The 13,809-nt window shown below is 36.2% G+C and overlaps 1 long non-coding RNA gene across 1 annotated transcript in view; it reads right to left on the reverse strand.

The window, feature by feature from the left end:
* The window catches only part of LOC122729859, a 43,585-nt gene that overhangs the window by 14,452 nt on the left and 15,324 nt on the right, over nucleotides 1-13,809 (reverse strand). The gene's annotated exons all lie outside the window — the stretch shown is intronic.

Below are 13,809 nucleotides of genomic sequence, written 5' to 3' on the forward strand. Positions count from 1 at the left end.
AAAGAAGTAGGCTTGAGTGGCAGTGGCCCAGGTGGGGGAGGGGTACAGGCTCCTCAGAGCTAACAACCACAGCACACAAAGTTTTGCTGCCTGGTTAATTAGCAAGTTGGCCTGGGGTTATCTATAGACAAAAGAAAAGGCCAGTTGAGTGAAGAACCTACCCCTCCTTAAATTGTACCGCCTTAGACCCCCTGAAAGTTGGGACATCCTGGAAGCATGCCACACTTTAAGAAGGAGTTAAAAGTCAAGTAAAAGACAGGCAAGATGAGCAGACAGAGAAAAATGCAGACCATAAAAAATTTATTTAGTGCCAAGGAAGATCGAGGTGCACCCTCAGAAGAGGATAGCAACATCGGGGCTCCTACATCCAAAGCTTCCAAGAAAAATATGAACTGGTCTCAGGCCATGAAAGTGCTCAAAAATAACTTTGAAGATAAAATAAGAGAGGTAGAGGGAAAAGTAAGAGAGATAGAGTAAAAAATAGAAAGAGAAATGAAAGTGATGGAGGGTCATGAAAAAAAAAATCAACAGCTTGAAAAGCCAAATTGGCCAAATGGAAAAGGAGGTACAAAAGCTCTCTGAAGAAAATAATTGCTTAAAAATTAGGATTGAACAAGTAGAACCAAATGACTTTATGAGAAATCAAGACACAATAAAGCAAATCCAAATGAATAAAAAATAGAAGGAAATGTGAAATATCTCCTTGGAAAAACAGCTGACCTGGAAAATAGATCCAGGAGAAATAATTTGAAAATTATTGCTCTACCTGAAAACCATGATCAAGGAAAGAGCTTAGATATTATCTTCCAGGAAATTGTCAGGGAAAATTGCCCTGATATTCTAGAAGCATAAGGTAAAATAGAAATTGAAAGAATTCACAGATCACCTCCTGAAAGAGATCCCAAAATGAAAACTCCAAGGAATATTATAGCCAAATTCCAGAGCCCCCAGGTCAAGGAGAAAATATTTCAAGTAGCCAAAAAGTAACAATTTAAGGACTGTGGAGCAACAGTCAGAATAGCACAAGATCTAGCAGCTTCTACATTAAAGGATTGGAGGGCATGGCATATGATGTTCCAGAGGACAAAGAACTGGGATTACAACCAAAAAATCACCTACCCAGCAAAACTGAATGTAATCTTTCAGGGGGGGAAAAATGGGACTTCTATGAAAAGACCTGAACTGAATGGAAAATTTAATTTTCAAATATAAGACCCTAGAAAAGCATAAAAAAAGGTAAACAGGAAAAATAAATTAAGAGGGATGTTAAAAGGTTAAACTGTTTACATTCCTACATGGGAAGATGATATATCTAACTCATAAGAAATTTCTCAGTATTAGGGCAGATGATAGAAATAAATTTGTACTTCAGGAAATCCATACAAGTTGGAAGGTTCTAATTCTTAATATTATAAAAAGTTTCTACAATGCAGAAGTGGGGGTAGGCTAAAACAGGAAGGAGAGAAGGTCTGAGACCAAGCTTGTCTTTCCCAGGGGGAGGTACAAAGAGCAGAGCATGGGGTCTGGAAACAGACTACTTGACTGACTGTTGTGGGACTCTGGGGGCTCTTTAGTTAGCCCCCAAATCCACCCAACCCCTTCCAACTGATTGCCCAGTGACTTCCAGAGAGGGAAGTGGGAGGATGGAGTCCTTGGCTTCAGGATTACAGCTTTAGGAGCTAAGGAAAAAAAGTCACCCCTAGAAGAGCTAAGTCACCATCCCATGCCCTGAAGTCCCCAGTCCTCACCTGGTAAGCCTTTAGCTGTGCCTCAGAACCCTATCATTGCTCCCCAGGATGGCCTTGCTCTCCTCAAAGGTCACTGACTCAGGAGTGCCTGTGAATCTTCCAGTGTCTAGGCCAGAGCTAAAGATGTCAGAGACAGTCATCAAAGTCCAGGGGCAAGATAAAAGTCAGGATGACTGGCGATGGCCAAGGATGTAGTGGATGGTCTTGGTGACTTTCATGCCTGACCAAGCTTCAGCTGCCTTTGTGGCTATTGGAGCAAAATGTTCTCAAAATGTTCCACTGGAAGAAACAATATGTACATGTTATGGAAAGACAGATTTAGGTTCGATAAAAGGAATAAGTTCCCAACCAAAAAAAAAAAAAGAAAAGAAAAGAAAAGAAATAAATTTACACAGAGGGCAAAGGTGGGAATTGAATATGAAGGGATGATACATGTAAAACATTTATTTTTTTGTTTATCTTTTTCTTTGTGGGGTGGTTGGAGTTGGGTGACATGCCTGGATTCAAGCAGTGGGTGAGTGTCTTGTGACTGGGACCAGATTTGGGTTCATGTCTTCCTGGATCCAGGGTAGGTACTTTGTCCACTGTGTTACCTATGTGCCCCATGGTGACAGTTTTAGGGTAAAATTGATGGGTGAGAGGATTGCAATGGGGAGGGGGAAAAGGAGAGGTAGAATGGGGTGAAATTCCACATGAAAGAAACAGGAAAAGGCTTAGGGAGTAGGAGGAGAGATGGGGGAAGAGCTGGGCAGTGAATGAACCTTACAGTCAGCAGAATTGGCTCAAAGACCTTAATCCCATTAGAGTTGGCTCAAGGAGAGATTAGCATACACACTCAGTTGGGTGGAGTAATCTATCTAACCCTGTAGGAAAGTAGGAGGAGAAGGGGATAAGGAGGGAATGGTGAAAGAAGGGAGGACTGGTTGGGGGAGGTAGCAGTCAGAAGTAACTCCCCTTTGAGGAGGTATAGGGAGAACGAAGATAGATAATAGAGTAAATATCATGGGGAAGGGAATATGGTGGAGGCAAACAGTACACAATAGTAACTGTGGAAAAGAGAAAAGAAAAAAAATTGTACAAAAATATTTATAGCAACTCTTTGTGGTGGCTAAGAATTGGAAATTGAAGGAATTCCCATAAATTGGGGAATGAATAAATAAGCTGTTGTATATGAATGTAATGGAATATTATTCTGCTATAAGCAATGCCAAGCAGGATAATTTCAGAAAAACCTGGAAAGACTCATATGAACTGATATATAGTGAAGTGAGCAGAAGCAGGAGAACATTGTGCACAGTGACATTATTGTTCTATGAGCAATTGTGAATGACTTAACTACTCCCAGCAATACAAGGATCCAAGACAATCTCAAAGGAGTAATGATGAAACATACTATCTACCTCCAGAGAAAGAACTGATATTGATTGAATGCAGACTGAAGCATGCTATTTCGCTCTTTTTAAAAAAATTATCTTTTTATATAAAATGATTACTGTGGTAATGTTTTACATAATTGCACATGTGCAACCTATGTCTGGTTGCCTACCACCTCAGGGAAGGGGAAGATAAGAAGGGAGGCAATGAGAGAGGGATAGAATTTGAAATTCAAAACTTTAAATACATTTTTTTAAAGTGTCTAAGACCAAATTTGAACTCAGTTCTTCTTTACTCCAGGCCTAGCACTTTATCCACTGTACCACCTTGTTGTCTTATATATATATATATATATATATATACACACACACACATATATGTATATATATGTATATATACATATATATAGGTATATGCTAAATATATATATACATATATATAGGTATATGCTAAATAAATGTTAGGCATATTAGGAAATTCCACCCATAAGCACTAGCATCACAAAGGATCAGGAAACTTTTCACATAGGAAATGACATTTCAGCTGAGTACTGTGTAGGGATTCTAATAAGCAGATTTGAAGAGGAGGTATATGGAAAGCATGAGAATCTATGAAAAAAGACAGAGAAGGGAGATGGAATGTGGAATATGAGGAACAAGAAATGGGAAGTTTGACTATAAATGGAAGTAAGATTAATAAGTAATTTAGTAACATACAATAAGCATAGGATAGGTTGGGGCCAGATTGTGATGGGTTTTCAATGCTAGAGTCATTTATATTGAACTCTAAAGATAACAAGGGGGCACTGGACATTGTTGAGGACAGAAATGACATGGTCGGACCTATACTTTAGGAATACCCACTTTGGCACTATGTGATGGATTGATCATAGAGAGATACTTGTGGCAGGGAGACCAATTTGAAGGTTGTGGAAACAATCCAAGTCAAAGATGATGAGGGATAAAGGCATAGTTGATGTGCTTAGCAAATTTTCAGATGACACAACTGAGAGGAATCCTTTGATGCCAGAAGCAGAATCAAAAAAAAGTCATATCATGATAGAAAATTGGGTAGAATGTAATTAAATACAATTTAATAGAGATACTTGTAAAGTCTTATTACACTTGGATTCAAAAAACACCTTTGTGAGTAGCAGAATTAGAGAAGCACTGTCACACAGTAGTTCATCTGAACAAAATTTTGGAGCAATGTAAATTCAATATGAATGAACAGTATGCTATAGAAATCCCTAAATTAATGCTTTATCATGAGATAAATCCAGGATTAGAAAGGTGATAGTCTCTCTTTGCCTTGGTCAGACCACACCTGGAGTATTGTCTTCAGTTTGAGGAACAATATTTTAGATAGGACATTGATAATGGGGAAAGAGTCCAAATGAAGACACCAGAAAAGTGAAAGCCATTATGAATACATGCCAACTGAACATCACTTGAAGCAGCTGTCTTCAAGAATTTGAAAGGTTGTCTCATAGAAGATAGATTACACTTTGTCTCCTTGCCCTCAGGCATAAAATTAAGAATAATAAATTGGAGTTTTAAAGAGACAGATTTAGGTCTGAAACAAGAAAAGAAAAAAAGTAAAAGCAAAAACCTTCCTAACATAAACCTAATCCAAAGCAGAGTAGGCTGGCCCAGGAGGGAGTCAATTCTTCTCACTGGATGACTTTGAACAAAATTTGGATGACCAATTGATGGGAATACTGTTGTGGGGATTTGGGGTTCTTTTTAGGTTAGGCCTCTGAGGTTCTATGATTTCTCCTTCTCTCAGCTCCATAAAGCTATACAGTTAGCAAGTCCCATTGATTTTACTTTTCAAATTTCACATATTTATTCCTCCATTTCCATTTCTATTGCCAGTTCTCTAGTTCAATGACTTCATTATCTTGCTACTGTAGATTCAGATGTTGTTGCATTTTTTTTTTTTAGTTTCCTCAGCACCTCACATAGTACTTTGCAGATAGTAGGTGCTTTATTGTTATAGGTGCTTGGTGATCTGTTGATTTCCATGCTAGCTTTTTGTGATAGCTTTTCTCTCAGTCTCCCTCCTCTCTATTCTGTCTCAAATAAAGCCAGCATACTAAGCTTTTTCAAATACTACCTTGATCATGTCAAACCTTGGTCAAATATTGTCAATAGTTCCTCACTGCCTAAAGAATAAAGTCCAGACTCCCCAGCCAGTCACGTAAAACCCTCCACACACATCAACCTTTCTTTCTAGTCTTATCTCCAATTACTCATCTTCCTGAACCCTGTGCTTCATCCAAACAGGTTTGTTTCTTTCTTGTCCCCCAAACATTTCTTGTTTGTTTGGTTTTTGGTCACTTCTATGCTTATTTTATTCTTCTGTGTGTCACTTCTCTCTCTTCATTATGTTTTTAAGTCCAGCTCATTTAAAATCAATTTCTGATCTGGCTTTCTCCATAAACTCTTTACTGACAACCAAGGGTGAGGTCCCTCTTCTCTTTTATCTTAAATATAATGAAAATTATTTTCTAGGAATTCATTCCACTGTTACATATTACGCATGTCACTTATATTATTTCCTGGAATCGAGATATTTTTTAAAGCACACCTGGCACAGAGTAGGTGCTGTGTGAATGCTTTTATTATTTTAAAATTTCATTATTATTTCTTAATTTTTCATGTGGTAAAGTCTTGCCTCTTTAACTAGACTGTAAACTCCTTAATGGTAAGAACTGTTTCTTATATTTATTTTTATTCCCTCTTGACTTCCATACCAGAAAAGTACCTTATACAGAATAGATGCTAAATGAATACCTGTCTTTTATTTTCCTTAATATTTGACACATATAAAACAATAGGCTGAGGCATTAAAAAAACACACACGGATCCTTAATTTCTTTCCTTTTCTTCCCGTCTTCTTTGTAACCTCCTTAATCTCAGATAGGTCAATGAAGGCTGTAATCACACAGTTACCACCTGGAACAGAGACTACCACAGTAAAGTGATAGACAGTTGTCTTAGATAACAAATCATAGCTAAGGGAGGCCAAATCATACTGTGGAAAAAGTGCTGGATTTAGAATCATAAAATGTAGGTTCAAATCCTGAGTCTGACTTTGGGGAAGTCATGACCTCTCTGGGTCTCAGTTATCTCAAATATTATTGGAGAGGGTTGGGCTAAATGACCTCAGAAATCTCTTCCAGATCTAAATAGATAATCCTATGATAATGGCTGCCTTCTAGTATGTGTATGAAGATACTGATCTCTGTGTGTGTGTGTGTGTGTATATATATATATATATATATATATATACACACACACACACACACACACACACACACACACAGATCCCGTGTGGAAGTGTGCGTGTATATTAAATGTGTATACAATACATATATTATACATATATACACACATTTATACTTGATCTATTTTCAAAGAGATTTACCCAGATTTGAATAGCTAGATCTGCCCTAATAATATGCAGAAACATTAAGAGCACTTGAAACTAACTGAAATATCAACATCCTTTGAGAGAGGTCTATTAATGATGCAAATGTGAAGTTACCTGCACTTGTGATAAGCAACAAACAAAATAATGAGAGATCCTTATCAGGCATTAGGGTTTTGAGTCCTTGGCTTTGATGAGTTGGAGAGAGAAAGCTTATCTGAAGTCAAAGCCAACAATCTTAGTGGTTTTGAAAATCCCTAAATATCTCTCTAAACTTGGGCAGGCCTGATTGGTCCATTCTCTGCTGGGCTAACATCAGCATATTTACTTTAACTCTTTATAATATAACAAATCAATATAATATAGTATAAATTATCATATATTAATCAACTCCAGAAACAAATTTGTTACATTTTTAGGCTAGTATAAGAAATGGTGGGCCTCAACCCTTTGTTTTGAGAAAAGAAACTAAATAGAAAAAAAAGATATTAATCCAGGCAACTTTAAGGAATACTTTTTCAGGTATACCTCATAATTAAATTTTTTTGTTTCAATTAAGTTAATTTACCAACTTATTGTTATTTCTTAGTTGTTTCCTAAAATAAGGCATATCTCTATAGTAACTTGTTTTTAGGTATAAACAGTTTAGGGTGACTTAAATGAAGGCCATTCTTTTTTCAAGAGTGAAACAGGATGTTTGACCTAAGCCACATTTCCTTCATTGCTTTGTGTAAACTTCAAGTGCTTTTTCACATCCTAATATAAGAAATATGTGTGATATAGCACCTTTCCCAACACAATATGCTTGAAATGAAGTATAATCCAGAGAATTCATTCCATCAGCCATTTATGAAGTGATGAAGACCTAAGAAAACTTGGCTTATCACATGGCTAGTCAAGAGACACTAGGTTTTTAATCTTCCACTAGATGGGGTAATATTCCTCTAACCAAAGGGTACAAAGGGAGCCATGTGCAAATGAGATTGAGATGTTTGTGATTGTCCCCCCCCCACACCACCTTTGAATAGAATTAATTCTAAAAGAAATCCTTCATTGATGTAAAAAAAAATAACCATAGAACATAATTCTTAAATCCCCTTGAAGAAAAATCAGAACTCTTTATGACTTACTAAATATCCTACAGTTTTGCAAAATGAAATGAAATTTTTAAGAGTTCATTTGTTTTCATGATAAGAGAAAAATATACCTGAAATTCTAGTTTCTTGGGCCATTCAGAAAAGGAGAGACTACATGAGAGAATGCTTAATTTTAACTAGTTGAGAGTTGATAATTAGCTTTATTCTACTATTGTTCACTATGGGATAAAAATCACTCCTCAATTTACTAAGAATATATAAAAAAAATTAGATGATTTTACTATTCAGGTTTATAAACGTTTGTACTAAATGACTTGGATTTACAATGTATGTAAAGCTTTTTTATATCTTTTTTTGGTGGTGCAATGAGGGTTAAATGACTTGCCCAGGGTCACACAGCTAGTAAGTGTCAAGTGTCTGAAGCCAGATTTGAACTCAGGTCCTCCTGAATCCAGGGCCAGTGCTTTATCCACTGTGCCACCTAGATGCCCCTGGATTTACAATGAATAACAGGAATAATAACTGGGTTTACTTGGCTTGAGATAGATATAGGGTTCAAAAAACTTTGAATAATATACATATTATTGTTTGGGATAGCTAGGTCGCACAGTGGACAGAGTGCCGGGCCTGGAGTCAGTAAGGCTTCTTCTGAGTTCAAATCTGGCCACAGATGCTTGCTAACTATGTGACTGTGAGCAAGTCACTTCATCCTGTTTGCTTCAGTTTCCTCATCTGTATATCTTGTTTGCATATAATGTGCATGTTGTCTCCCCATTAGACTGTGAGAGCTCCTAGAAAGCAGGGATTGGTTTGTTTGTTTGGTCTTTCTTTGTATCCTTAGCACTGTCTATGGTTTAATAATTGTTAATTTACTTGACATAACATGTCTATGTATTACATGTAGGTACATAGTGCATACAGCATGCACACACTTATACAGGTGCATGTATGTAAATGTGTGTGTGTATATAAACACATGCCTATCTACACTAAAGTCCTAGATGCCATATTGTGAAATGCAAATGAAAGTGGAGTGCAAGTTTTGTTTGGCATTTAAACCACTTCACATTCTATCCCTCCTGTCTTTCCAGCCTTATACATTACTCCATTTCGTTCACTTTATTGTCTAGCCAAACTAGCTTTACTATTAATTATACATGAAACTCAACCTCTAATCCCCATACTTTCATGCCTGGAATAAACTCCATCCTCACTTTCCCCTATTAGTTTCCTTCCAACATCAGCTAAGGAGTGCTTTAATCCTCATTATTATCTTTTATTTATGTTATCCATGGAACACCTTCTGTGGGATGCTTTCCAAGCTTACATTCATACTAACAGGTTGGGTTCTGAGAGGACTCTCTGGGTTTTTCTTTCTCCTACTACTGTTCATCAGTGTCTACTAGTGTGTCCTATATTAACTGTGGGATAGTAAACAGTTTACTTTCAGTAGAGCTATTTCTAAAATAGTATAATAAAAACACTTCATACAAACCCACACAAAAACTTGGGGTGCCCTCTCTCACAAATTCATATAGTGTACATGTGAAGAATGGGTTAAACAGTACAATAATGAGAATGCATGCAGGATACACATGTGAGAAATTGCGATTAGCAGCTCTTTGTATGAAAAATCCTTCCTTTCTTTGTAGATTCCTCATGCAACCCTACCCCTCTCCCCTTGGATATAGCTTGCCTTCCAGGCTTTATTCCTTTCCCAAATCCAGTCCTTCCATTCCTATTGGCCCAGCATCTCTGATGATATAGTCAATGGAGGGTGGAGAAAAAAAGTCCCCTTCATTCTTATTTCTGTTCTCTGGTATACATGAAGGGATCTATCTCCACAAAGTTCTCCTTAACTCACAAACTGACTGACTATTGTTATATGGAGTCTCAAGGGGCATGACTAATTCTCTCAGCCAATCACATTATTTTCTTGCCTCAATAAGAGAGGTCTGTACCTCATAAAAGAATTGCCCAGTATACATGTATCTTGTTTATACATTAAAACTGAATTATGTGCTATGGTGTTGTAGGAAAATTCCTTAACTCCTACCTTATACTTTATAATTATATTCTAGGCCTCCTTTGATTACTTAATTGAATTGAGAGGGTGGAAACCCTTCCCCAACACATATCTTGTATCTCCTGATCTATATACATGTTGTGTCCCCTGAGAAAATGTAAGTACCTTGAAAACAATAACTAGTTTTTTTTTACCTCTGTATCCCTAGCACCTAGCACAGTACCAGACACATGGTAGAAACTTATTAAGTGCTGCTGATTGATGGATTATTGTCTAAGGACCAGAGTAGTTAAGTTCAAACATGCTCATTACAGAGTTGTCTACAGGGTGATTAAATATTTGGCCACAAGAACTCTCAATTACCAAGTTATAGGAGAAGGGAAATATACTTCAGGGGAGGGAATACCTGTACCAGCAAAATTAGAGACCCTTGAATTATAGTTTATAAAATGGGAAAATTTTCATATGTTTTTTAAGATTTTTCAAACATATTGTATAGCTTCTTATTCAATTAAGAGATAATTTGTCACAGAGAAAAAACCAAAACAACAAAAAGAAAACATTGATCTGGGGATATAGTACTTAATCTGGATTCTTCTGCTTGCTACTTCTGTGACATTACACAAATAACTCAACCTCTCTGTGCCTCAGTTTACTCATCTATTAGAATGTAAACTTTGTGTAGAAAACGTAAATTACTTGAATTTTGAGACTCCTTTATTTTGTCCTGGTGTCTCTAGTACTTAGTATGTAAAGTAGCATCTTAAATGCTTAACTATTGACTCTTCTGCCAAATGAAAGATGTGAGCTGGATGGTGTCTAAGGCTCAGAGTAATTCCAGACTTAAGATACTATGTTGCTCAGAACAACTATAATATTATTCTCAATTCAGAGGTATGGAAAACAAGGCTCAGAGAGGTGACATGTTTTATCTGTTGTTGCTCCCATTTTTATTTCCAGACAAACATAGATAACACTCAGTGTTCTTTCCATATGACTCTTCTCTGGAGGTAGCTATGAGAGGTCAGATTTGAATCCACGTATTCTGACTATATTCTTTCAACTATACCATATTGGCTTTCATATATACCAACATGATATAGTTGAAAGAATATTAGTCAGAACATGTGGATATATATCTATGTCTATATGTCTATATATATATATATGTATGTATATCAACATGTATGCCTTGATCTTTTAAGACTAAATTCTATGGCACAATATTATTTGAACTCTATACTTGAGTTCCTACATTAAAGTAGGTGCTTAATAAATGTTTGAATAGAACTGAAATACAAACAGTGGCAAGAAACAACACAAAAATTGCATTTGAATATAGAATTTGGGCACATAGGTAATGTTTCTTTCCATTATAGCTCCAGAAGATTTATTGTTGAAACCCATGAAATTACAAAAAGGGAAAATGAAGGTTTTATCAAGAAAAGCAGTGGATAATGGTTTCATGAGAGTTGTGTGTTATGTGTGACTTTCATATTTTAGTTCAAATAAATGTATTTTGGAAGTACTGCATTGTTTCTTAGTCATCTGTGCTGGCTGGAGGTCTTCCAAATACAACTAAGAAAGGATTAAAGAAAGGACTCAAAACATCATGGAAAAAAATTTTTTTAAAGAGAACAAATATTTACAAACAATCATTCCCAGTGGACTAAGAAACCTTATAAATAACTAATGTGCTCCTTTAAAGGTATTAACATACAATTATAATTACATACAAACATACTGAGTAATGTATTTATCTTGGATATAGACCAAAGCCTCTTCTAATGAATATCTTTTACTGAGTTTTCCCTGTAGCCCAAAACAAAAGTTATAAGGTCTCCAAATAGCTTTGTCTGCTTTACTCTGAAACAGAGATCACCTAGGTTATAAAAAAGGTACAGAATTAATTGAGTATTTATTTATTAGATACTATTTCCTTTAAATGATATAGTAAAAACTTCTTTTAAGTAAAACATTTGATGATATATTGCTTTCCACCCCTCCCTATTCCATCTTCATTCTGCCAAACAAAATCTTACCCATCATTCAAGGTTCAGCTCCTGTCCCATCTTTGATTATTTCATTTCAATCTCTCTTCTGAAATCCTCTTGTACTAAGACTTGGTACCAATAGTTAAGAACCATTTCCTTTGTTTCATGATTGCATGTTTCATCTCAAAGTAGAATGTATGTTCCTGGAAGGATGGCACCATTTTTATACCCTTGTTATAAACTTTTGTATTCTATTCCCTCCTCCCCCATCATATTTTCAGTATATATTAAGCTCCAAGCATGGGAAGACATCCCCCAGTACAAAAGGAAAATGAGAACAATGTGTTCCAATGGCCACGAAGCAGGTAGTCTAGAGCACTTAAAACTCGGTCAGACATTGAAGACATTAAGGTCAACCACTGCATCCCAGGTCATTACCAGTCTTCTAGACTTTGATAACTCTGGAAGTGAGTGTGAGGTTGACAACTTTGTACAACTCTGCTTCACTTAAATCCAATTCACCTGTGATGTTATGTGTCTTCTTTGAAAAACCAAAAACAACAAATATGTAACAAATACTTATTGATTAATTTACATGTCAATCAATTTTTTCAGCAGTGATCTTTCATTTTTTTCAAATCCTCTAATTATTAAACCTTCCCTACTTTTCCTTCACTTAATGAAAATTGTTTTAAGATCCATACTAATTGAGGTCAACATTTTGCAGTAGCATGATTAATTTAACTTTCTGAGTTTTAAAACTTGGCATCATTTTTTTAACTTTCTCTTTTTTAAAATTATATACAGGGATATGACCTGTATAATGAACAAAGTCATATAAATTCTGCCCCCACAAGATCTCTCACAGCCATCATTGACTTTCTCTTTCTATTGTCACTATCCAATTCAGGTCATCATTAATACCAATACGTAATATGGTCAAAAATACTAAAAATTTTTAACAGATTTTTTTCTGCTTCTAATCTATCTGTTCTCTAAACCACCATTAATACTGATTGAATAGTCTGTAAGTAATTGCCTAAAGTATAGAGTGAAGTCCAGATTCCTTAGCCTGGCATTCATGATCCTCTCAAACCTTGTTCATAGGATCCTAAAATTTAGAGATTTAAGGAATCATAGAGATTGCTTTTTCCAACCCCCTTATTTTACAGTTGACAAAACTATCCCCTATGCCTTTCCAGATTTATCTCAAACTACTTTCCTTCAAGTATCTCTGTATCCTCATCATCTATTAGATATTTTCCATGATCATCCATATCCTTTGCAATCTTTGTCAATGCTAGTTGACTAACTGACTGACTAACTTTGCTCGCACTCTTCATTATGTCTGGAATGTCGTCCCCCTGACATCTGTCAAAGTCCTACTCATCCTTTTAAACCAATCTGAAATTCTGCCTTTGACAATAAACCTTCTCTAACTCCCCCACCCCCCAGTCAGTGATGATGTCTCTTCACTTCAGAAGTGCAGGCTGAAACATCAGAATTATTAGTTCAAAGACCAATTTTGGGATGAAATGAAGCACATATAACAAAAGAAGGTTTATTTTACTGTACCACAGCAAACATCTGTAACAGGAATACAATGACACTTAGTCTCCCTGGATGTGGCCTTCCTAAGCTCCATATGGAAAGGCATCTATCTGATCATTAAGGCAGGATATGATGAAGAACACGGTGAGTCACTTGGTTTTCAGAAATCTACCAAGCTCAAGGGGCTCTACTTGCCTATAGCTGGGATTTTTATAACATTAAATAATTAAGAAGCCACATTAGGGAAGCTGGAGCTAATCCATTCTTTTTTTTTTTTGTGCATGAAATCATGATTTTATTTTAAAATAGGAACAAACCATAGAATTTCAAGGTAAGAGGGCTGGGAGAGGTCATTTAGTCCAACCCTTTCTTTTAGAGGTGAGGAAGCTGAGGTGCAGAGAGTTTAATTACTGAGTTTATGTCCCATTGCCGCTTGGAGAAATTTCTCACCCTTTTTATAACCCCCATCTGAGAAGCAGACTAGGTTATTTTTATGAGCTCAGGAGTTACTTGCTCTCATTTAGGTCTTGTGATGAGAAATATTTTGAGTTTTATGTTCATTTTTTGGGGGTGGGGCAATGAGG

This window comes from Dromiciops gliroides, chromosome 5 (genome assembly GCF_019393635.1).
Source record: "Dromiciops gliroides isolate mDroGli1 chromosome 5, mDroGli1.pri, whole genome shotgun sequence".
Taxonomy (NCBI): Eukaryota; Metazoa; Chordata; class Mammalia; order Microbiotheria; family Microbiotheriidae; genus Dromiciops; species Dromiciops gliroides.